General features: G+C 38.7%; 1 pseudogene; it reads left to right on the plus strand.

Annotated features, from left to right (window-relative positions):
* The first annotated feature begins 26920 nt into the window (after positions 1–26920).
* On the plus strand, positions 26921–27037 carry LOC135751939 (5S ribosomal RNA; annotated as a pseudogene).
* The last annotated feature ends 742 nt before the right edge of the window (positions 27038–27779 follow it).

Genomic DNA, 27779 nt, shown 5'->3' on the forward strand with positions numbered 1-27779 from the left:
CAGGTTCTTAGTAATTACTTGATAATGATGTGGTAATTCTTTATTAATTATCAATGGGTTCAAGGTAATTCTTTGAGAATGATGTGGTAATTCTTTGATCATTGCCTTGAATACAGAATTCATTTGTCATCACTTTATAATAGTGATGTGAAATATCTTGATTAAAAACACACACAAAAAATATACGCAACTTTCTTTCTTTCTTTTTTTTATTGGAGAATCAAAGATGTTACATTTTACAGAAAGTGAAACAGTTCTCCAGTTTTATTTTATCTTAAACAACTAAGCCTTAGACAACCCCTCCCCCACCAAAAAAAGCAACTTTCTTGTACTTTTACAGTTCATTAATGTGGTATCTACAGTGTTTGGTTTAAGGGTCGACAGCGCATTGTTAAAATGCGATAGCGATGCACCTCTCCGCTGACAGTTGGAAACCCCCAGTCCCATCTCTCTTACAAAGTGGGAGATATTACAAAACTCACAGATATTACCTGTGTGCGCTCAAACTTTAACCTGAATGTAATCAGTATAGTAGGCATACATCTAAGTAAATCAACTAACATTAGTAGTAAAGAAGAAGACAGGCCATAACCGGATACTGAGCATCACAGTTTATTAATAGTTACTTAATAGTTATTCCTCCTGAAGCGGAATTAGTAGTTACTTAATCGTAGTTCTTCAGGAGGAATGACTAAATTGATTAGTTACTGATTACTTAATAGTTACTTAACATAATTAAAAACTGCTATGACCTACTGATTAGTTAACACATATTTCTTAGTAGTTAATAGTAGTGACTTGAGTGTTAATGAAGAACTAACAATTAATTCTGCAGTAATTCCTTATTAGTTATACAGTAAGTAAGATACAGTATTCTAAAGTGTTACCCATATTTGTATCCCTAATATAAGTGAAAGTACATGGTGGCATCATATTAGAATCATATTTGTATTATGGTAGAGAAATTTTGAGTGTTTTATCTTACAGATTAGTATTATCTTTTATATGGTATGTTTTTAATGTCTACATAAATAAAGTTGTCTCTCTGTTGCTTGAACATGAATGTGTAGGTCCATAGCTGGGCCTGGAGGAGATAAGGGTGTCCTTGGTAAGGATAGCAAAATAGTTGTATGATGTGTTAGAGAACAAAGACACTGAGTTTTACCACCCATGGGAGGATTTATGTACCAACTTGGAATGTTATAGAGATAAAGTCACAGCATCACCAGGTTGTCATGAGTTATGAGAAGGAGCTAAGGGGCCTAAAGGCAGGAGTCTGCTGAGCATTGGGATAGTACAGAGTGAAAGAAAGGCAGGGCTACTGGACCACTATTGGACCACTATATAATATACTGAAAAACTCAGAACGGGGTCATTGTCATTATCATTTTACCAATGCAGGTGTATACACCCTATGACCAGTATTGTGTTTCAAGCTGTCTGACACAATTCTTTAATAAAATACTTTGAAGAGAATTTTACATCTCAACCGTCTCTGATTCTCCTGAAAAAATCCACGACATTTTGGCGCTGCGGAGCAGGGTTACAAGAGAGAACATTGGACAACCGAGTGGGATCGTTCAGAGGCCGTTCACGGTCGGGGGGAGATGTTCTCCATCCTGAGTCGATTGTTTCTTCTTTGTGGGTGTTAAACTGCTAAGGCTGGCCAGCCGCTTGCTTCTTAAATTAAGGTAAGCAAAGCGTTATAGCATTTTTTCACCTGCATTGATGGGATTTTTGACTCTGTTTGGAAAACACAGACAGCCCGGCGTTTTCATTTGAATTCCTGAATTCTCTCTGTAACTCATAAACTAACTAGTAATGCGATTAATGAGAAGGGACTTGTGGATGATATTACAAGATAAATTATCTCTAATAGGGAAACCTGGTCTTCCGAGTAGGTGTACTCTTATCTGAGGGTCAAGAGGACCCAGCTGTGAAACAGTTGATGGAAATTAATATTAACATAGCCAAGAGGGCGTTGACTGTTAATAGCCAAGAGGGCATTTAATTATACTAAATTTTGTTGATTTTATGGACTCAAACTAAAACATTAATTTTGAAACTAAATTTTGTAAAGCCAGTGGGCTGATTTAAATAAGAGTATCTGAGATGAGTACGGATACATCTTTTTAAAGGAAAAGAAACCAGTGGGTTTGATTGTTAGTTGTTTTTTGATGTAACTGGTTAAGTTATGAAACAAAAGTGAGATAAGAGAGAGATTTTTGTTGAGGGAGAACCAGTGGGCTGCTTAAATGAGTATTTGAGAGTAATTTATCGATGAACTTTGATACTATAAATTGCTCTATGAAACAAATATGAAGAGTTTGCATAGTTTGTGTACCAAGGTGCTTAGAATGTGCAAACGAGGGTGAGCGAGAGAGTCTGGAGTGTGGGAAAAACCAGTGGGTTGCTTGAGTGAGTGTTTATGAGTGCCTCTATCGATGAACTGTGATACTATAGAGAGCTCACTGATATGGACACAGTGTTCAAGGGTGCTTTATCGATGAACTGTGATACTATAAAGTATTCTTTGAGATGAACACAGTGTTTAAGGGTAATTTATCGATGAACTATGATACTATAAATTACTCTATCAAATAAACTCGGGAGAGACAAGGGAAAAAGCTTCTGTCCAACTTAAAGTTAAGAAAGTGTTTATTAATTGTTGCATGGTAAGGAATTACCATAAGTGAATAGTTAAAAAAAAAAACGTCCCAAAAAAGGATTTCTGCATCTTATTCAACTCACATGAAAATTTTGATTTTGAAAGTTAGGGATAAGAGTTATCCTGTGTGAAAAATATTGCCCATGATTGAATGTCAGTTGTTACTGAAAACATTGAATTTTGGTGGAACCTGAAATCTTTATCTAATATTGAAAAGTCATTATTGAGTGTATTTGATTTAACAAAAGAAAGGTTAACAGAAGGAAGTTTAACAATTAAAACAGAAGACTCTGAGATCAATACAGTTACGTCTGCATATAAAATAGCCCAATTAATCAGATAGATATTTTGTGTTAGTTTTAGTTGGCCTGAGATAAGAAGTTTTTCCAGTTGTAAGATTAATGTGTCAAAGACAATTGTAGGATATAAAGAACTGAGCATTGTAAGTGCTAAGTTTAAATTTGAATCAAATCTTAAAAGTGGTTGTGTGACAGATAAAGTGATAGGTGAAGAAGAGATCGTTTACATACTTGTGGGACCCTTTGTGATTTATTCCAGTCGCCTAACTGGAACATTTTATAGTGCAGAGCAGTGCATTGACTTATTGGTAAATAAATAAAGTAAACAACCATTCAGTGTAACATGGAAGCAGCAACAAAAGAATTAGAGCGTGCTATCACTGTGGCCCCGGTGGAATGGTGTAACTTACAAGACAAAGGCTTTGATGGTAAAGCATTGGCTAAGTGGTGTAATGATCTAAAATGGTATACCAGAAGTAACAAATATAAGAAAGGAGAGCAACCTCCATTTAACTGGCCAGAACAGGGAACATGGAATAAAGAAAAAACAAAGAGTATGAAAATTTGGATGACTAATTACATAGGTAATCAGGAGTTGAAAGCAAAGAAGGATGGAAAGAAAGAAAAGAGGAAAGCTTTGTTAGATGGAATGGAATTGTGGGAAAAAGCTAGAGGTTGCTGGAGTAAGGAAGCTGAAAGAGTGATGGCTGATAGAGAAGAGGTCAGAGTTCAAGAGCTGGCAAAGCAAAACGAAAGAATAGAAAAGACAAGATTGCTAGAACAACCATTAGACACTGCAAACCAATTACCTGTGGTAACTACAACAGTTAAGCCACCGCCCTATGCACCGCCCACTGCCTCTGCCTCTCTCAATCCATGCCCTCCCTCTACCACACACACAAGCTGCCCTCCCTTCACTACTTTCTCTGAGAGTGTCCCTCCCTTTACAGCTCTCACTCCAGCCCCAACCACTCCTGTTGCTTCACCAAATGCTAGCACACTGTATCCAGTTATTAAAGGAACTATGCAGCTTAAAGGGGAATTAGAAGTTGATGGAAATGTGGAACTGTATGATGAGATGCATAGAGGCAAGGAAGGATCATTCAGTGAACAAAGTCAGGCAGCAGGAGGAGCTAGTCAGTATACCAGGACTCAGTTAGAACATCTGGACCAACTAATTGAACAGAGAGCAAAGGAAATAACAGAATTAACTAAAGAGGTGAAGTCTTTGGGTTTAGCAGGGCTGTCACAGGACAGAGAGCTTAGTAAAAGATTACAAGAGGAAGAAAGGATGATTTTGGAGCAAGAAAGGCAGGATAGAGAGAGAGCAAAAGAAAGGGTGCTTAAGCAACAAAAGGTTAGGGCAGTGCATGCTATGGAACAGAGAAAGCGAGAAACTGACGACTGGCTAAATATGAAAATGACACAAGAGTACCCAGCCTCTAAAGGTGGTATAGATATGACAAAAATGTCAGGACCTGATGGATTAAGAACTTACAGAGCTAAGATGTTGGTAGAGGAGAGAAACAGAGATATGGAGTATAGGGACACATTAGCTTTAGACTTTGACCCAATAGAGGACAGATCCCCATTATTGAAAAGTACCCCTAGAGGTGGAATGAATGAGCCAGGTGTGAGTGTATTTCCATTGCGTATTGAAGGAAAAACAGCTGTGTATGTTCCATGGGCTCATAGAGATTTAGAGACTATAATAAACTTATTGCCAAGTTTAAGAGACGGTGCTGGTCCCTGGATTGCTGCGTTGGAGAAAGAGACGCAAGGTACAAGATTGGCGGTGGGTGACATAAAAGCCTTACTGGCAAAAAATACTAGTTTAAGAGAAATGGAGGATGTGTTGTGGTTAGCAGGTATGGGACAGAGTGTGGTTTCATCTGATTTTAACGGCCAGGCTCTTGACTATTACAGAGGTAGACTTTGGGGTGCCTTGAGAACTGAGTTTCCTGTCAAGTTTGACAGCACCAAACTGACCCCCGCTGCACTGGGTCAGGAGGACTGTGCACTGTGGATTGCTAAAAACATGCAAACTTGGAGAGGGCAGGGGCTGAGAAAAGATCCTACTGACCCAAGAGACTTTGAAACCAGACTTTTCAGAAAGGACCTGCTGGACGCACTGCCAGTGTCTGTGCAAAACAAACTGAGTGACACCCCAGGGCTAGATGCAATGCCACACAGCCAGTGGGTGGAGACCCTAAAACACCATGCTTCCAAACACCAGAAACACGAAAGAGACTTAGAGCAACAAGCTAAAGAGACTATACGAAAGCTGGCTCAAGTTAGTCTGGAGGAAAAGAAAAGACACAAAAACATTATTTAGGACCCCAGGGGAACCTATGTAGTGGGATGGGCAGGGTCATATGAGTCAGCGAGCCACTCTCAGGGCGAAATGGTTGCAACACACCCTCCTAATAAGTCTGAACAGGTAGCTGATCTGCCAAAACAAGCTGCGGATCAAACCCAAAATCGGAACCTATGGCAGCATCCCCAGGGCGCAGCCCCGTCTCAACCAGTAGTTGTGAATGTAATGGCACCTAGTGGACAGAGTACAGGAATTAATTTTTGAAGATGGCCAAGAGGCAGAGGAAGGGGATATTTTCTGAACAGGGCATCCGCTGATCTGGGTCCATATTTCGGGCAAAACAATGTTTGCTGGGGATGTGGGGAGAATACTCAGGCTAGGCGTGACTGTCCAACAAACCCGTGGAAGCAATAGGGGTGTTCGGAGGGTCCAATTAACCAACAGGTGGCATTATCCGAAAATGATTGGGAAGAGCCTAAATTAACATGCATAATTAATGGAGTGAAAATTGAATGTTTAATTGACACCGGGGCTACATGCAGCTCAATTGATCCAAAATTGGTACCTGGGGTTGTTGCATCACAATCATCTGTTAGAACAATAGGATTCTCTGGAAAACCTATGAAAATGTGTCTGTCAGAACCAATTATGGTTCAGATAGAAGAGAAAACTGTTGTAAATCAATTTCTGATGGCACCTCAGGTTCCGATCACATTAATTGCAAGGAAAATTTTGTGTAAATTAGATGTTACCATCAAAACCAAAACACAGGGATTAACGTTGCAGTGTCTAACCAAAATAACTAAACGAGCTAACCCTTTTAGTTAGACCAGAAGTATATTGGATAGGGAAATTGAAAAAAAATTATGGCATGGTGCATTATTTTGGGGGAATATGGCGTGATAATGGGTTTAAGCAAAGTAAAGGCCACCCAATTAAACATCTTACAGAGATCACAAAACTATTTGAGGGAATACAAAAACCAGCTAAAGTAAATGTAATTAAGTGTAAGGCATAAACAAAAGGAGACTAATTTTATGAAAAAGGAAATTAAAAAGCAGACGAGAAAGCAAAATTAGGCGCGGCAAAACCAGAGCGAGCTGAAACCATGACCATGGTAGTGACAAGGTCAGGTAATAAGACTGACAGTAAACAGGTGAATATTTCCGCAGACGTAACTGTAGATGAAATCAGAGACATGCAAAATACAGCGTCACAAATTGAAAAGATGGAGTGGCAAAGCAGAGGTGTTGTCAATGTAAAAGGTTTGTGGAGAACAGAGCAACAACATTTAGTAATACCATCTAGAATGGAGAAAATGGTGATGATGAACGCGCATGGTAGTGAACATTGCGCGAGGGGGGAGATGGTAGATAAGATTTTGAGACAACAGGGTTTCTGGTTTATCAATATGCATAACAAAATTAGCGAATTTTTGTCAGAATGTGACATTTATAGAAATGTCAAACCAGCAGTACACCAAATGCGTCTGTTTCCAAGTGTGGAAGGACCATTTGTGCGTCTAGTGATGGATTTTGTAGATATGATCCACCCAATTAAGGAGAAAATGTTTTAAATTTTTGAGATGGACAGAAGCTTCAATCCAGTGTGAACGCAGAGTGCGCAAGCAGTGGCTGGAGCACTTAAGAGGGAAGTGGTCGTAAGATTTGCACTTCCCAAGGTATTACAGTCAGATAATGGACCAGGATTTCAGGCCAACCTGTTGAGAAAAGCACTTGCTAGGGTAGGAATAACCCAAAAATTTGGATCAGTGTATCATCCACAGTCTCAAGGGGCGGTTGAGAGGTGTAATGGTTTAATTAAATAAAAAATAGCCAAAATCTGTGCACAGACTAAACTAAATTTGGTTTAGGCCTTACCAATAGCGCTCATCATGGCCATAAGATTTAGTACTAACAGGGAAACATGTTTATCCCCTCATGAATTGGTAACAGAAACACCAATGTTCAAAGCTAATCAAAATGAAATGAATTTGGAGCATGAGGAGAATCTAAAAAATTATTTGAATATTAATGAATATAATATATGAATATATTAATGAATATTAATGAATATATTGCTGAACTAATGAGAAAACATAAAGCTATTTTACAGATTAAAAGCAGGCACACAGAGACACCTGGTGACGAGACTGCAACACCTTTTCCTGTAGAAACCTGGGTGTAGATCAAAGTTTACAAGCGTAAGTGGGATGAACCCAGACGAGAAGGCTCGTATGAGGTCCAACAGCTGTTAAGGTAAAATGTTCCAAATTGTGGTATTATAATACTCATTGCTTTCAGGTACCAGAGAAGACGACCCCCGGCGACTGTCTCCATGTCATTATGTTGAAATAACCATATGATAAATAAACACTGTAACCTTATTTTTTAGATAGTGATGTGATGAACCATAGAAACTGGATTTGGAGATCACAATTAATGGGTAATGTATGATCAAAGCATTTAAGGATATGGAGGATGACGATTGCATGAATGTTGTTTATTTGTTTAAAATAATGATGTTTCTCCCACCAAATATACAGGCCTATAAGGGTAATTATAAATGTTTTAAGATAACCATTTTACAGATGGGTGGTGCCAAAAAGAAATTGATGTTACAAATGATAAAGAGGGATACAAGGCAAACTGGTTTGTAGGCCAGACCACAGAAAGGGCAGACTTATGGTGAATGTGTGTTGACATGAATTTAAGGCCAAGTTTAAGAGTACATTGGAAGGGAATCTGTACCCTTGTACAATTAATAATGCCATTTCAAATGTTTTCATTACCTGATTTTGGGAGCCTACATGATAAAATAAGTGTTAAGAGTATTAACAGACAGAAAAGAAATCTGCCTGGTGGATCTTATGATAATATGTGTATATAGAATGTACAGTATATAGATGCCATAGGGGTTCCAAGGGGGGTGCCAGATGAATACAAAGCAAGAAATCAAATTGCTGCAGGTTTTGAGTCAATCCTTTTCTGGTGGTCAACCCTCAATAAAAATGTGGATTGGATTAATTAATTGTATTACGTTAAGGGGATAACAGCACAATTGGGACTAACGTCACTGATGGTGTTTAAAAAAATTATAGATGATAGATTTATTTTCATATAGATGATATTATTTATTTCTGACAATACTGCCCCTGATGAGAGCATTATAAGGGCATTAGAAGGTTTGACTGACTTGTCAAATGAATTGGCTGAGAACTCTGGGATAGATGATCCGTTTACAAAAATGATGGAAAATGGTTTGGGAAATGAGGTACACTGATAACTTCTTTACTGATGTCAGCTGCTGTAGCTGTTGATATCCTGGCATTGTGTGATTGTTGTTGCATACCATGTATCAAGGGTTTGATTGGGAAACTATCGACAAAGGAATGGGTAAGATAATGTACCAACGGGTACAAATTAATGAGGACGACGAGGGAGATAGATTTGAGGACAACATCCATGTGTGATGGGGAACCAACGAGGCTCTAGTACCCTCCTCCCTCACACGGCTCTCTACGCGTGCAAAGCGCATGGGTTGAAGACCGTCGAAAGCTGGAAGATGCACCCTACACGTATACATATAGAATTCATGTTCCTTAGAAAGACTCTGTGTGGACTGCCCACCAGAGCAAAACACTCTCATGTGAGAATCATTATGTTACTGATAATGTTAAACTGGGCATGGGGTGTCACCTATACTATTGCATTTATTATTTTTTATTAACATTTATCATTTTTTGTATTTGTTATCATTTATTAACAAGGTATTATCTTTTGCATTTATTATTTTCATTACAAGTTATAATCTTTTATTAGTAATGCAAGTTGCAAACCTGAAGTGTGTGTAAAATAGGGAAAGGGATGGTTTTAAGCATCACTGTCCACAGTGTGATGACAGTGTAACAAGCCTGGTAAGTGACTGATGGTCCAGGAATCTCCTGGGGGTGGAGGTAAAACATCCACCTAGCACGGCTTACCAGAAAGTGAAAAGGATTTTTTGAAAAGATGATATGCTTGCTTTAGATTTAAAATTGAATGTTATGTTATATTTTTCATGTTGTTAATCATTACTGTTTTTTACAGGTTATTAATTATCATTTAAAGGATAACCCTTGTGAAATGACTGTTGAAATTAGAAAAGTGACTGAGGGTCTGGCCCGAACTGTCAGGGGTATTTTATTCTTTTATATGTTTTCTTTCTTTAAAGTACCTAGCCCGGCTTCTCTGGTATCGGCAGTCATATTTGCAGGTTGGTTATCGAAAACATTTAGTTTCCGAAGGGGGGAAATATGGTAGAGAAATTTTGAGTGTTTTATCTTACAGATTAGTATTATCTTTTATATGGTATGTTTTTAATGTCTACATAAATAAAGTTGTCTCTCTGTTGCTTGAACATGAATGTGTAGGTCCATAGCTGGGCCTGGAGGAGATAAGGGTGTCCTTGGTAAGGATAGCAAAATAGTTGTATGATGTGTTAGAGAACAAAGACACTGAGTTTTACCACCCATGGGAGGATTTATGTACCAACTTGGAATGTTATAGAGATAAAGTCACAGCATCACCAGGTTGTCATGAGTTATGAGAAGGAGCTAAGGGGCCTAAAGGCAGGAGTCTGCTGAGCATTGGGATAGTACAGAGTGAAAGAAAGGCAGGGCTACTGGACCACTATTGGACCACTATATAATATACTGAAAAACTCAGAACGGGGTCATTGTCATTATCATTTTACCAATGCAGGTGTATACACCCTATGACCAGTATTGTGTTTCAAGCTGTCTGACACAATTCTTTAATAAAATACTTTGAAGAGAATTTTACATCTCAACCGTCTCTGATTCTCCTGAAAAAATCCACGACAGTATCCCTAATATAAGTGAAAGTACATGTTGGCATCATATAAGAAGCATATTTGTATCCCTAATATAAGTGAAAGTATGTACTATGGAAATAAGTACATATATGCATGTATACTTATATGTGTCTTACATATATTTCACATGTATGTCCATATATGGGAAAATATATGACACTTACATGAAAACGGCCATTTTTGCTATATTTTGAAATATATTTTTCATATATGTCTATGTTTTTTACATATATGAATTTCTCATATACTTTCATATATGCAGCAGACATACATGGGCACTGATATTATATATGTAATTTACATATATTGACATATATTACATTTCTGTATGGGTCTGCTTAAGTCTGGGTCTTCCCTCTGTTGTGCATACCACACGGATTGCTCTTAAGCAGGCTCTGCTCCTACCAGCCGAGTCACGACCTCTTGTTGCTCCCCCGGAAGTCTGGACAGGACATCAGCATTACGGTAGCAGTCCCTGGGCGGTATCGGATTGTATACATGAAGTTGGCTAGCTGGGCTGCCCACCGTTGTTCTACTGCTCCAAGCTTTGCCGTCTCCAAGTGCACAAGTGGATTGTTATCAATAAAAACTTCTACCTCCATTCCCCATTGAATTTGTCAGTCATTGCCCACTTAAGGGCCAGCAGTTCCAATTTAAATGAGCTATAGTTCTGGTCATTTATTTTCGTGGGATGGAGACTTCGACTGGCATAGGCAATGACACGTTCTTTTCCATCCTGGACCTGAGCCAGCACCCAGACCCTCCAGACTCCCATCTGTGTATAAACGGAAAGGCAGGTTAAAATCAGCATATAAGCTAAGATTTATTTATTTATTTGAAAGAAAGAAAAAGGGGAACAATACATATTAATGAACATTTTCACAAATGTAAATATGTCAGATTATAGCCTTAGGCTAATTTCCATCTGCAGACCACTTGGCAGATTGATGTTACACGCCAGATAATAAATACATACAAAAACACTATACAGTCTATATACAAAAAGACAAGGTCAAAAACAGTGATCACATCATGTTTAAACAAACAATAACAACAAGAGTGGGCAACAAAGGACATTTAGAAAACAGCAAAGCATCAACTATACCACAAAAAACACAATTTTATGCCCTAACTGTCCTGATATTGCACTGACCCATATTACACCATTCTATATTGCACTGATCCCTAATGCACAACCCATGTTTTAATGATCTTATTGCACAACCCATAATGCACTGGTAATTGTTTCCCTTTTTGTAAAGTTTAAAAACTTATATTTATCTAAAAATTGACAAAGGTGATATGATGAAGGTTTCTAATCTAATATTTTCAATGATCTTTTGTAGCACACTTCATTTGGCCCACTAGCAGCATGCCTCGTGTAAGACCAACTTGTGATACAGTACTCAATATGAGCCAGTATCATAGAGTGCAGGAATGTAAACGCTGCTGTATCCATTAATGATGTACGAATATGTCTAAAATTCCGTATATTAACATTTATAATTTTCACTGGTTTTTTTACGTGTTTTTTAAATGATAATTTCGAGTATATTAGCACTCCCAGATACTTAAATTCCTCAACATTAATTAATTCTTGTCCACCCAAGCGAACTTTTACAGCGGCCACAGCTGTTTTTGGTTTACTAAAGAACATTGATACAGTCTTTTTCACATTAAGGCCCAGGCATGAATCATTCAGCCATGTTTGTAAGTCATTTAAGGCTAATGAAAGCTGATGGGCTGCATCATCAGCACTTTTGGCTCGTGTAAAAATTATTGTATCATCTGCATACATAATCGTGTCCACATTTTGGCAAACATTGGGCAAGTTATTTACATAAAGTGAGAATAACAGGGGACCTAAAATTTATCCCCGAGGGACACCTTGAGTATAGTGAAGATAGGGTGACTTACTATTCTTTATTTTGCACACATTGTTTTCTGTCTGATAGATAAGACTGTATCCATTGAACGGTTTGATTGCTAAAGTTAAATGTTGACAGTCTAGACAAGAGCTTAAGGTGATTCACAGTATCAAACGCACGGTTGAAGTCAACAAAAACAGCTGCAACATAACTAAATAAGACTTCACCTTCTCAACAAAAACACAGACAGCCGTTTCAGTTGAGTGAAGAGATTGGGATCTGAATTGCAAAGGGTGCAAACCCAGATTGGAATCATTAAGATGTGCAATAATATAGTTAGCCACCCACATTTCTGCAATCTTTGAGAAGATAGGGAGTATGCTAATAGTTCGATAATTAGCAGGTTCAAATTTATCACCCGATTTATATATTGGTATGACATTTGCCACCTTGTAACGGTGGCAGTTCAAAAAACACAAAATTAACAAAAATTAAATTTAAGTGCCTGAGGCAAGAATCGAACCCGGGTCTCGCTGGGCGAAAGGGCGGAGCTACTGTCCACTACACCAGGGAATTACGATTGAGATCTACAACTTTAATACATTTGTTCGGGCGCCAGACAGTTTTAAATCTGTCAAATTTCATAAATTGAACCCAGGATAACTCAAATATACCACTGGTTACATACATAAACCAAAAACACAGATCGTTTAAATTTTTCCTTTTCACAATTTTAATTAATAGATGACTTCAAAACAACATAACAGTCAAGTAAACTTAACACACAATACACACTTTGAAGCTTTTCCCGTTTACATCGGCAATAAACGCCAAATTCAGAGAAATAACAAAACAACAAACAACAAACAAGCCTAGTTTGTTGATCACACAGGTAATCCTAAAAGAAAAACCAGAAGAGAGCAGGTAGGAAGGACTGCGTGAGAACAGCGATGGATTTTCCCAACTTTAGACACTGAGGGTATACTTTGTAAACTCCACAAAGACAGCATGCACGGGTGCATCAGGGAAACATGGTAAACTCGCACATGGAACTCACAGACGCCTTCATTTCCAACATGCTTTCGGGTTCTCTCACGTGACCACACGAACTATGACCCCCTCCGCATGACACAAGCTTTGGCTTTATAGTTGCAGGGTTAATTACTAACACACACCTCCAATTACTTGAGGTAAGTAACATACAAATATACACAGAGCTTTTCCACTCCGTCACAACCTTCAAACTCAAAGGAACAACTGCCTGCATAATTGATACATTTATAAGATGGGTCACAGAAGCCAGGATACAGGATTCATAATGCTTCAGAAGATTTGTATTAAATCCAAACACATCCCTAACTTTAGAGCTTTTCAATTTAGAGATTTATTTTCTACTTCATTTTCTGTAAACTGAATATTAAACTTTGAATTTTGAGTTAGGGCATCCACATTGGTCACAAGATTTGAAAAACAGTTAATCATTTAATTTAGTTGCTAGGCTGAGAGGCTCTGATATTCATTGGCAAATTTTAGTTCAAGGTCTTTATCAGCATTATGCTTATTTTTACCAAGAAGTTTGTTAATATTTTCCCAAATTAGCTTGCAATTTCCTTTGGCACCATTAATTACAGTTATGAAAAAAATTAGCTTTTGCCATTCTCAGAGTTTGTGTGACTTTAATCCTTGCAGATACAACATTTAATCGATCAGTAGTTAATCCAGATTGTAATGATTTTTTGAGCAAATTTGTCTCTGAGTGACATAAGCTGTTTACATTCACTATCGATCCAAGGCAGGGAATAAACTTGTCTCTTTAAATTACTTGCTTTCTGATACTGAGACAGAACCCCTTTAATGGAGAAGTATAGTAGATCACAACATTTATTACTGTCATCACAAGAAACTATGCTAGACTAATCAAGATTATTTAAAGCTGCAGTTAAACATTGTTCTTGGCTCTTTGGAATAAATTATAGTTTTATATTGATGCTTTTACTAACACTTCTTAATTGTTTTGTATCATCTTTATTTAGAAGAATATTGCATTGTGGTCAAATTGATTAAAGTTTTAGAATGATTTGTTATTCTAGTGGGATTACTGATCATTTGTGTTAGTCCAAAATTATCTGTAATTTCTTTCTATCACTATTTTGTCCCAATTTACATTTAAATCTCCCATTAGAATAACCTCATTATTAAAGTCACAACAACTCAAAAGTGCCTTAAATTGATCATAAAAATCTACTTTTGCTTAAGGTGGGTGATAAAGACATAAAACAGTAAATTACATTTCTGCTGAGAGTGACACTTTAACTCTAACACATTGAATTAGGATTTCATTAGGCCAAATTATTTGTGTACATTTAGAGAGGGGATGGAGGACTCGCCAGAGCTTCCTTCAGCTGTTGGAATGCCTGTTCACACTCTGTTGTCCACTGGACAGGTGCAGCCTTATGAGTGTTTGCCAGGCCATGGAGTGGAGCAGATATTTTTTGCAAATGCAGGAATACCGGCGGTCAGGGATGGGCAGTAATCAATAAAGTTCTCATTAGACAAGAACAGGTATTGGGTATTGGTTTTAAGACAACTTTTAATAAAGGTTTTGATCCACTTCAAATGTTGACTAGTGTATTTTGTATTTTAAAGCCTTTGAAAAATGAAATGTAATTTGTATTTAAATACATTTAAGATGAGTATTTTTGTATTTTTAAAATACACAAAATACTTTGAGCCAGTCAACCAGTCAGGGTGCTGTATTCATGCATCAACTAGTTCAGACCAGACACCAGAGTTCAGGTAAGCATCATTGCAGCTTTTAGTGGGCAGGAAGAATTGAAATGTTGGAGTGGGAAAAAAAGCAAGGGCGATTGAGTTATTGGATGTGATGTGATTTGTGTTATTATTACTGTCGCGAAAGGAAATTCAAATTCACACTTGCACGTTGGCAGGCAGTTTAATGCACGCCTGAGACAGAGTGTGGAACGCTGACAAATAGGCCTACACTTTTGACCTAAAGGAAAACCACAATTTTTTATATTTTACTATGTTCTTACCTCAATTTAGACAAATTAATACATAACTATATTTTTTCAGTGCATGGAGGAAGAGCACTTAGTTTGCAGCATTTCTACCTCAGCGCATAACATCTTGAGTGATGATGTTACTGCGGCAGAGGTTGAAGTGATGCAAACTAAGTTCTCTTCGGTCATACAATATAGTTCTCATTTTTTATCCACTTAAAAATCACCACGTTTTATTTCGTGCCACCATACTTACTCATGTGACTACTTATGTAACAGTCTTCGAATGGGGAAAAACATGGAAGTGTTTGGTGACTTCTAAATTCTTCCCTGTCTGGATCCTAAGGAATGAATGGGGCTAGGCTAAATGCTAACACATTCATGACACGCTGTGCAAAGATTAAGTGCACGCATTGAAAAAAGAAAGGTATGTATTCATTCTTTCTTCTAAGTTGAGGCAAGAACATAGTAAAATATAGAAAAACGGTGGTGTTTTACTATAAAGGCCCTTTCACACGTGACACAGCAAGTGGTGGAATTAGCACACAGTTGCTGGTTTCTCTTTAGCTTTGTGCAGTTGAAGCCTTGTTTACACTTTTGCAATTCGCATGGCTCTATTCTACGGCCTGAACCTGCGGGGTCCTCAGTAAACCTACAAGGCTTATATGCTTGACGTGCTCTCCCTTGTATAATTCTGTGAAATGACAGAGGGCGACTCTTGAGTAATTGTTCTCAAACCAATCAAAAAGCAGCGATGAGAGGAAGTAGTTTGCCGAATAATTTGTCAAACACTCGTCTCTTGAGAAATTTGTAAATGCATGGATTTCTTCACATATAAACTGATTATGTTGTGGGTCATTTTGACGACACCAAAAAGTTTTTATGATGTTTTATATGTTCATAAGGCTGACATGACACGTGTCATGAATATGAAGGAGATTTTATGAACGTTTATGACTACTGTCATTAAGTCTCATTTGTTCAATTATGTCATTTTTATTGTAAATATGACATTGTTTTGAGACAGGGCCGGAGTGGGGCCACTTTTCAGCCCGGGAGTTTCACGCCCAAGACCGGCCCACTTTTTCCATAGTGTTATTCCAAATTAGCACTTTTTTCATATTGGATAAATAAAGCAACAGTTCAGCTCTTACTAGTTTTTATTAATATCATGGTTCAACAAATAAGGTAAAAGTTAAATAATATTTCACTTAAGATGAGAAGTTAACAAAAATATTCCTCTACACTCTAAAAATGTCTGGGTTATTTTTTACCCATAATGGGTAAATACTGGACAGAACACATGCTGGGTTAAAAATAACCCAATGTTGGGTTGTTGTTATGCAACCATTGATTATAATAACCCAACAGTTGGGTTAAAACATTGATTCTGTCCAATATTTACCCATTATGGGTCAAAAATAACCCAGCCCTTTTTGGATCTATTCCACAAGAAAAGGTTGATAAATTATTAGCATTGCTAATGCTATGAGGCCTATGATTAATCAGATGCAAATAGAAATATAGCTGCAAGCAGCAATTGCGGGGCCAAGCACCTTCAGCGCAATGAGCACCCAAAGCACAGCAAACACCACACGACGCAGCAAATGCGCAAAGCGCAGAAAGCGCGCAATACAGAGCCCGAACCCGAAGCAAAGCAAATGCAGAGCAGAACCACTGCAGTGCGGAACGACAACAGTATAGATGGCAAAAATATAACACGTGTGGAAAACCAGACAGGTCGAGAAGAAAGTTTTAAAAGTGAACACAAAAGGAAATCTCAATAAGTGATATAAGAGCTAGGATTCGAACCCATGACCTCAGGTTCCCAAAGCATGGGACTTACCACATGCACCACTGAGTAAACGATTAGACCACTGAGATGGTGTGTCCAAGCTATAGAAACGAGCTTTAGAGCTATAAACATTGATATCCAGCAATTACCAAAAGTGCAGAAATGACAACAGAGAGCACAAATAACTGAAATACAATGTATAGTGTGAAAATCACAAAACTTAAGAGAGAAAAAAAGTTAAGACAAAGTATCACTGCACATGGGATTCAAACCCATAACCTCAGGTTGCCAAAGCATGGAACTTATCGCATGCGCCACTGAGTAAACAATTAAACCACTGAGTTGGTGTGTCCAAGCTATAGAAACGAGCTTTAGAGCTATAAACATTGATATCCAGCAATTACCAAAAGTGCAGAAATGACAACAGAGAGCACAAATAACTGAAATACAATGTATAGTATGAAAATCACAAAACTTAAGTGAGAAAAAAGTTAAGACAAAAATCACTGCGCATGGGATTCGAACCCATGACCTCAGAATCTCATGGCATGTGATTACTAGATGCGCAACTCAGTTAACACAGCTCAAGCGGCAGCAAAAAAACAGCTTAGGTGCTGCAAGGATTGACATGTGCCAATCAACACAGATGCAGAATTGACAGTGCAGAGCAGAACTAACAGAAATACAATATGTATGAGAATCAAAAAGCTCAAGTGAGATTGAAGACAAGAAGATCATTCTGTATAGTAATGCTATACAATGTAATATACAGTCACATTAATTTACTATGACAAATAGACAACGTCATAGACACGGTCAACTTTGGAGTGGTATTTCTAAGAAAGAGAACAGAATATCAAAAATCTGTTCAGTCATTTCTGTGCGGATTGCTCCAAACATTATACGAGCAGTACCTGGCATAAAATAAACACAATTTGTAAAAGGAGTAGCAAAAAAATCATCTACCATATGCTTTACAATAACACATGAACAGAATGTTGGAAAATGACAAACGAGGTATCTTTGCAATCGGCATAAACCAGTGAATACAATTTCACAAAGAAATTGATATCAGACAAAGTATTCAGAAGTTATAAGCAGTTCTATAAGAACTGTTACAGTTTATAACCCCTAGGTGGCGCTGTACTCTGACTTACCAGGTACCTTCAGGACATCATGTCGAAGCTCCTTACTAATTTTTGCGGGAATATGTCCAATAGTTAAAAAAATATAACAAATTATGTGAAATTTCAAAATGGCGGACAGGCGGTTCGGTCAAACCCGGCATAATACACATCGACAGATACGACATGAGGTAAGCAATCCATAGACATCAAGATCATAATTTTCTAACAAATAATTCAGAAGTTATGGGCAAAAATAGCCTATTTTCATATCTCATGACCTATAGGTGGCGCTGTCACCAAATTTGGCATGAACCCCAAGTTCATGGTCCACATGAAGTGTACCAAATTTCATTTCAATTGATCAAAGAATGACCGAGCTACAGCTTCAGAACCATTTTTGCGTCAACCTCGTTAAGTTTGCGCATTTATTACTTTTAAACAAGGATAAATATCAAAATTCTGTTCAGTCATTTCTGTGCGGCTCACTCCAAAGTTCACCTGTGCCAAATTTCATAACAATTGAACCAAATTTGAAGGAGGAGTAGCGAATAAACGGAATACTGTACATTTCAAAATGGCTGCTACTGTAATGGGTGGAGTTTTACTGTAAGGAATTAAAAACAATAAGCATGAGGAGAGCAATCACGTGTACTAAGTAGAATTTTCATAGATCAAGCGGATCAGCAGTTATAACCATTTGAACATTGAATTTTTGAGCTGATGGTGGCGCTATAGAGTTAGTGCTAGAGACCCCATTTTTGGTCACTTGACTTTTCAGGATCACCTCTACAACTCTGCCAAATTTCATAATTTTCCTATGTACGGTTTATAGGGCTGCCATAGACTCCCATTGGGGAAATATAATAATAATAATACTGACAATAACAATAGGTGTCTCAGCACCTTCGGTGCTTGACCCCTAAATATAAAACCCAGTCCTAATTAAAAAAAATAAACAAATTGACAAAAATATTAAATCCAATATTGGGTAAATATACAAGTCAACATTTGAAGTGGATCAAAAATGTTTGTCCTACGACAAGAATGGGTATTAGGTATTGGTTTTATGTAAACTTTTATTAAACGTTTTGATCCACTTTGAATGTTGACTAGTGTATATAGCATAACAAGTGATTTATAAGCTTTTTTTAGGCTGGTCATTTTTGACTGGGAACACAAAAGGTGTTATAGGGTTCTGAACACAACCCGAGGGTTAAATAACTTTAATTCATATTGTTTATTCATGGCCTCCTCATTTTCAGTGGGGAACTGGCTTATCTGCTGCTCAGAAGCTGCTTGCATAATATTTTCAAAGTCTATGAATCGCCATGTATACACAAAAAGCTAATATTTTAACAAAAAAAATGTTGACTTGTAAATAGTTTGACAACGGTATTAGCCGAATAACTACGTTGCTAATGCTAATCATTACTAGGCTTATTTCTCTTTAAATTACCTGTTGTTGTCACTTTTGTTTGTCCTCTTGAAAAAAAAAAATCTGTAAGTTTGGCACATTTGGCAGCATGTTTTTCCAATTGATTTTTTTCTTCAACCTGTTTTTTACGCCCTCCTCCTCTCAGACGCGTATTGTTACGTTAGGGCCGGCCCAGCCTACCGGAGAAAAGTTTTCTTGGACGTGCTATGGACCGAACCAACTCTATGGGAGGGGAGGGGAAAACTCCCTCACATGGTACAACCCATGCAGAGGCTGCGCGCTGCCAATGCGAAACGTGTGAAGTGTCATTTAAGAGAAGATAGACTCACTGACGTGACAAATGTAAAAAAAAAAACTCGACCGACCCAAAAGTGAAGCGGCCCACCGGGAATTCTCCCGGTCCTCTCGATTACCCACCCCGGGTCTGGTTTGAGATGTCTTTGTTATGACAACTTGACATAAACCAATACAACACAACTTGTTATAAATCTGTCATAAACAATAATTATCAAACTTAAGTTGTCATGACAAGTTATGATGTATTGGTTAATGTCAAGTTGTCATGACAAGGATATCTCAAACAATGTCATCTTTGCTTTCAAAATTACATAATTGAGTAAATGACACTTAATGGCAGTTGTCATAAATGTGCATAAAATCTTCTTCATGTTCTTGACACGTGTCATGTTATGATTATGTAGGTATCATATCAGTCTTATGCACATCCCTTTAAGTAAAGTGTTACCAAGGTTTTTTTGTAGTTTTTATTTCCTACAGGGTAGGGGAAGGCAAGAGGTATAAAATAAAACAAAAGTTTCTAAGCAGTTGCACACATCAAAATGCTTTTTAGGCATTCAGAAATAGACCCAGATAGATTTCAGCCTAATAGAGATACTTGCACTGAATCACAAATTTTACATGTATTTTGTGTATTTTGTATTTTTACTTAAATACATTTTTCGACACAGTATTTTGTATTTGTATTTGAAATACATTTCCATGTATTTATGCCCATCTCTGCCGGCGGTAATACCCCACGAGTCCAAGGAAGGAGCGGACCTGACGAACATTCTGCTGAGCTGTCCAGGCCTGAATTACTGCAATCTTTTCAGGGTCAGTGGCCACCCCTGCTGAACTTACTATATCTCCCAAATAAGTCACTTGTTTCTTGAATAATCGGCACTTTTTGGGTTGGAGTTTTAAGCCATGGCATTGAGTCGCTCAAATACTCTGTCCAAATCCTGGAGATGCTGGTCAAAGTTTGATGAATATACAATGACGTTGTCGAAGTGTATCAATAGTGATTCGTTCAGGAATTCACCAAGACAACGTTGCATAAGTCTTTGGAACGTTGCTAGCGCGTTACAAAGCCCAAAGGGCATACGTTAAACTCATATAGCCCTTCTCCCTGTCCCCTTCATCTACCTCGACTTGCCAATAGCCAATGGCCAAGTCCAAAGTTGAGTACCACTGGGCTCTTTTAAGACTAGTCAGAGACTCCTCAATGCAGGGAAGGGGGTAGGCTTCCTTCTTCTTTACCAGTATGATTGGTGCAGCCCATGGGCTGGAACTCTCCAGGCACGCCACCTAGCATAACCTTCTTATAGCCTTAAGCCAAACAGACTGATGTTCTCATCTGGGCCCTGGTGACATTTATAGGAATCTGCACGTCGCTGAGCAAGGTTGGTTGCATCCCCAAAAATTCCCCCTGAGGCCTCTATGACCTTCTCACCATCAGTGCGGTCTACATCTGGTTGGAGAGCTGCTTCCCGTCAAACTTCTCCATCCAATGTGCTTAAAACAAAGTTTACCTGTCGTTGGGCAGTCAGGGGTTGAGCATGTAACATGGCTCTCATCTGGGTCTGCCATTCTCCAAACTTGTGTCGCTCTCCAGAAAACTTAGGGGCCCAAGACGCACTGAAAAACCAGGGCATAATTAGCGGTGACATTGGGGGGGCTGCTACATTACTACCCGACTGCCCATCATTATTCTGTTGGCTCATGTTGCTGGGATCCTGTCGACTACGCCAGAGAAAGATGTCAGAAATACCCCTCTACACACTGAGGAATCCCAGGAACTAGAGCCAAACAGATATTTTAGAAACCTTGAAAATGTATGTATTTATAATTTACTCATTAAAAACTAGGGCAGATCTAATTGAATAAAGTCTATTCTCAAACAACAAAGAGCTGTCCAACTTGGTCTTTAGTCCGTCAGTTTAACTCAATTCAGGCTGGGCGGGCTATCCCGAAGGTCAGGAGTTCCCAGTACGCGTGTCCGAGGGTAGGTGCATCAGAGCTGGGAATCCCGGAGGTTGTGTCTCCTCTAAGGCAGCATAACTCCTCCGACCCAAACAAGAGGAATAGCAGCAATCAATACAAACAAAAGCGACAGCAGAGATTAGCACTACTTAAAACTACTTTTCTGTCCCAGTGGAAAATGACGCTTTTCTCTCCCACTCGCTCGAGTTGTTCAGCAGCTGGGCCGGTCCAGCTCCAGTGTGGCTTGACAGCTCTCGTCCTTAGAGGAAGCAGCAAAACAATCCTCAACACAACAGCGACATCAGCGCTAAAGCATCAGCATTAGGCAATAGATTACAAGGAGGAATACAGAACAGCCCTTTCTAGTGAATACTTGCGTGCGTTGTACAATCGTATCTTCGATCAATCATGTCGTCTACCAGCTGAGGAGCACCCGCGTAGGGAAAGGGAGACCGAAGTGCCCTTTTTTTTTGAGGTGTTTAATTAATTTTTTTTAAATATATAAATCAACGCTATTGTTAAGCATTTACGTCTGCCTGTCTGTTTTACAAATAAATTTATCAAATAAAATGTTTTAAAAAACAAAATATTTTTGGATCCGCTCAAACTGTCAGTCAAACCTCTTAACTCCGCCCCCTGAGTGCAGCAAGCTCAGAGTTGGAAAGTAACGAATTACATTTACTCACGTTACTGTAATTGAGTAGTTTTTTTGTGTATTTTTACTTTTTTGAGTAGTTTTTAAAATCTGTACTTTTACTTTTACTTAAGTATGTTTTGTTTAAAGTATTGTACTTCGCTACATTTTAAATCATATCCGTTACTGAGTAAAAAAATATTTTAAAAAGCAAGGTGATAAAGACGCGCAATGGATGTAAATGGGTGGGGCACGGGGAAACGCGCAAAAAGAACCATGGAGACGGACGAGACAGGCGCGCGCTAATGCAGACCCGCCTCAGTTCAAATCTTATGAAAGAAACCCCTGGTCATATTTAAGCGACCACTGACGCGAAGCCAGTGTTTCATTTCTATGAAAGGTAGGATTCATGCTCTTAAGTACGAAATTGCACGACGCGTTTTTAATACCATGCGCATTATCTTCCGAGGTCTAGCAGCTTCGCGTCAAGTCAAACACAACTTCAAAACGTCCTCGAGAATGCGCAGGTCATTAGACATTGCAGAGAGAGAGAGAGAGCGAGAGAGAGAGAGAGAGGAGAGAGAGAGAGAGAGAGAGAGAGAGAGAGAGAGAGAGAGAGAGAGAGAGGAATAAAGGTCATCAGGTACCCAGGTCAGGGAAGTAAGAAGATACGTGTCAAATGTATATAGATATGGCACTCATCTTATTATATGCTCATTTAAACTATATATAGTTTAATAAAATAATGTATGTGACCAGCAATACATCAATTACAACCTTACTATAGTGATTGTATTTACAAGCTGCTGACCACCTTCAAAAGTGCATAACTCACATGTAAAAATCATTAAACAATTCCATAAATGTTTCTTACTTTAAAAAAGCTTTTTATTTTATTAACTTTTTGTTATTGCACTTTAATTGTAAAGATGTTCCTACAATTAAAAACAACTAGTTTGAGATGTATATTCCCTTGTCGTTTTTTAACTATACTAGAATCCTCCACCTCTTGCTGCTGTAAAAAAAAAGTAACTTTTACTCTGAGTAAAGTTAAAATGAGTTACTTTTTACTTTTACTTGAGTAGATTTTTAGACAAGTAACTTTACTTTTACTTAAGTAAAATATTATTAAAGTAACTTTACTTTTACTTGAGTACAATATTTTATTACTTTTTCCACCTCTGAGCAAGCTTTAAGTTCCACAGCAGTCAGAGCAGCTGAACGTCTTGCAACGGTAAATAAATATCTTGTTGTTTGAGTACAATACTGCCACATTAAGAAAGTAACACTAGTATGTCTATAACGGCGCATGTTTTATAAATTGAGCCATAGAAGGGATTAGGCGAGTGGGCAATCAGGGGGCACCAAGGGCTCCAAACTGCGACCAAAAGTTTTTTACAAAGCGCGAGCAGTTTTTTAAACAACTGTTCACATATGTGAAGGGCACCCCTGACAACAATACAGAACGCAGAGTCGGGTTTTTACCGCTTTTTTGCATGACACGTATTAACTGTTTAACTATGCAGCCCGGGTTAAAGTCAACACATTTCAGACCCGCGAGAAGACGCGCCTGCGCGGGTAAATGTCTATCCTACATTAACACCAAAAACATTAGCGATTAAAGGTCTTAGACATCAGATGCCCAGTTAAGGAAAACTGGATAGAAGACGAGAAACGTGTAAAGGATACAAGTATGTACAGTATATTGCCCTGCCACTCATTACAATATGCTATCTGGATAAAACTTATTGTATATGTATGTATCTTATGCCTTGAATTAGTCAAGGGAGTTGCTCAGAATAGCTTTTTTTCTTCAAACATATTTTTATTTAACTGTATGTATGTATGTAAGCAGTTGAAAAAATTAAAATTAATATATTCTACAATTAAATAAGAGTGAGTACACAAGAGCAGTTCACAAACACATGACTACAATAGGCCTAATACATACAACCACCCAGTATGTAAATTGTTAAAGCCAACTTACAAGGCCAGATATCCTTTACACTGTATAATGCCAAGCTATCATAAACTGTAATTTTTCATTGATTAATAGTGATTTTTTCAATCATTAATAGTAAATTAATATAAAGCTTTTAAGACGATTATTACGTGATATTTATTTGGAGGGGGTGCCCTTTTTCAGTTTCAGTACATGCCCCTAAAAAGGTCTGTGCACTGCCCTGCCCTTAACCCACTTTATATTTGCCCATCTGACATATTTTGTATGTATTACAGTTAATATATTACGGTTACATTTGGCAGATGCTTATGCAACTGTCGGTGTCTTCGATGTATACATACAGGTTAGCGATAAGCTAATGTAAACCAATAGAAATTAGCTGCAAGTTGCATCTCCTTTGCATAGTGCTATTTATTGTTTATGTAATGTGTTCAAAATCGGACAATTATGAAATTTTTATTTTTTATTTTACCTTTATTTAACCAGGAAAGTCCCGTTGAGGTTAAAAACCTCTTTTTCAATGCCATGTCTAAGATAACAGCTGCATGTGTAGTCAGTGTACAGTGATTCTGTGACGAGTCCTGTCTTTGTCTGCCCTGTTTTAGTCTGCCTGACTCGTCATAAGATTACCTTAAGAGTAACAAGAGGGCAGCAGAGAGGCGGAGATCATGCACTTAACTACAAAGAATGTGTTGGAATTACTTTAATTCAAATGTATTTCTATAGCACTTTAAAAAAAATGTCTTGTTGCCTTGTTACACAATATAATATACAGTATAAAATGGATAAGATGTATATTAGTAAACTTATTCAAGTGCTTGCACAGTACCAAGATTTTTTATGGGATTATCAAGACAGCATACTTAAATTGTATATACATTTGCATAATATACACGGTAAAAAGTTCAATTGGATCAAATTATTGATATTGCCTAAACATTTAATGTTTTTTTCAACTTAAATTTTGTCAGGTAAAAGTTAAAAACTTTTAAATATTAGGTGTTACCAATTGAAGTAAGTTTTTTTAAGTAGTGACACTTTTGGTTTTACAGTTTATGACAGGTATATAAAAAACATAAAATGTAAATAAAATCTACAATAGCATTATCAACCCCAAAAATTGAGAAGTATCTACAAGATTGCAGTGAAACCATTACATGTAATGTGATATTAATAGAGTATAAAACCCTGACCCAAAACATAATGTTAGCAATGTTAGCAGTGAGCAAGGCAAAGGTGAAAGTGACAAAGATGGCAAAAATTATAATGGTGTTTATGTCACAGGTAGGGGTGGACCCAGATGTAAATAAGGTCACGCCCCTTTCTCCACCTCGAGGAGATTCCCAAAGCCACCCCAATGACCAGACACACACAGTATGCATAATATTAAAATACTCTTTATTTAAATTACTTAAAATAAAATAAATAGGGGAGAGAGGGAGGGGAACTTAAAATAACGGCCTCTTCAGGCTCTCGTTATCTCTCTGGCAGGGGTTCACGCAGTTCCTTTTTCAGGTCATCCACTCGCTCTCTTTCTTCCCTTTCCACAGGCATCGTCTTGGACACAAAGCACAGTTAATTTGTGTTACGATGGCTCTCACCTCTTGGCTGGACTCAGCGTACCGTAAGTACAGGTTTCCACTCTGTTTCTCCTCAGAATAATCACTCTCTCTCCTCTTCTCTCCACAGGTATCGACTTGGACACCAAGCACAGTCAGTTTGCTTTACAATGGCTCTCACCTCTTGGCTGGGCTCAGCGTACTGTAAGTACAGGTCTCACTCTGGTTATTCACTTTCTCTGTTCTTTCCTCCACAGGTATCAACTTAGACACAGAAACACAGTTATTTGACTTTGGATGGTGCTCACCTCTCAGCTGGACACAGCACACCGTAAGTACAGGCTCCTTCGATCTCTCCTCAGGTTATTCACTTTCTCTGTCCTTCCCTCCACAGGTATCCGCCTAGCGAAACACCTGATGGAGTAAGCCGTCCCTACGTGGCGTTGGGGGCGAACCCTCTCGACGGCTGTGCGGTGGCAGGGGGGTGGGAATACTCAACGTCTCACCGGGCCGAGCGCTTCCCTCTCCTCGCTGCCGTCGGCGTTCGAACTCTGGACAGGGGCGCCCCTTTGTAGAGACCACGGGACGATGAAAATCCCTTCACCTCGCTCTCTGCAATAATAAGACTCGCACAGTTTACAGTGTTGAGTAGTAATTGTCACAAATCGTACTCACGATGCTGCTGCTTCTCCAGCTCTTCGTTGGCGCTCACACCACCCACCAAATGTCTAGGCGGGACAGGATCGTCTCGGGGCGCCGTGCTAATTTTCTAAACTCTGAAACACGCTCACAACATATGCAGGGTTAAATCAAGCTAGGGCCAGCAGCCTCTTGGTCTTCCTTTAGCGAAGTACGTGAAAGCGGGGGTCTGTCAGACAAGACATACAGCAATCCACAGCAACCCACAGCAATATACAACACCACGTCAAACTTAAAGGTTTTCACAGCACAAAGGACTCACCCACCACGCTGGCCTTTCTTTCGCCTCTCGTGGCTCCTGTCCTCTTTCCGCGCGCTCGTAGCGCAGCCCGGATCAACAGAGCCTACGGGCTCTTCAAAAGGTGCGTGTCTTTGTTCTGGCCATAACCTCTGGTTATAGCCAGCAGCCATATCACCCTGTATCCCAAGACAGCTTGCCCACTGAAGCTAAGCAGGGTTGAGCCTGGTCAGTACTTGGATGGGAGACCACCTGGGAAAACCAGGTTGCTGCTGGTAGAGGTGTTAGTGAGACCAGCAGGGGGTGCTCACCCTGTGGTCTGTGTGGGTCCTAATGCCCCAGTATAGTGACGGGGACACTATACTGTCAAAAAAACACCGTCCTTCGGATGAGACGTTAAACCGAGGTCCTGACTCTCTGTGGTCATTAAAAATCCCAGGATGTCCTTCGAAAAAGAGTAGGGGTGTGCCCCGGCATCCTGGCCAAACTTGCCCATTGGCCTACTAATCATCCCTCATACTAATTGGCTATATCACTCGGTCTCCTCTCCACTAATAAGCTGGTGTGTGGTGGGTGTTCTGGCGCAATATGGCTGCCCAGCCTCCAATCACCATCCGCTTCATAATGTATTTCACCTGTGGCTCGTAAAGCCCTAATTTCGTTGCCCTGGAAACCAGGAAGTGAGAGAGTGCGTCGTTAATGTAGCCTGGGTGGAAACCATCCGGGCGGAACCAAACTTCCCTAACTCGCGTTCCGCCCCTGAAAAGATCGTCACCTTGTGACATTTAACTAGAGAAATCCAACTTAACTTGATCGTCTTGTTCAGGCTTGATCAGTGTTTGCAAACTTTTGTCTTTTCTTTATAAACAGCTTGGGAGTGAAATCAAATGATGTGATTTATCATCTTAATTTTTCAAATAACATTACGTTTGTATATTTCATTAACATGTTGAAACTTAATCAAAATTGTGCAAAATTGTGTTAAATAAATGCATGTACTTATGTGTTATATTTTTAAAC

Source organism: Paramisgurnus dabryanus, chromosome 7 (assembly GCF_030506205.2).
Source record: "Paramisgurnus dabryanus chromosome 7, PD_genome_1.1, whole genome shotgun sequence".
In the NCBI taxonomy this organism is placed as follows: Eukaryota; Metazoa; Chordata; class Actinopteri; order Cypriniformes; family Cobitidae; genus Paramisgurnus; species Paramisgurnus dabryanus.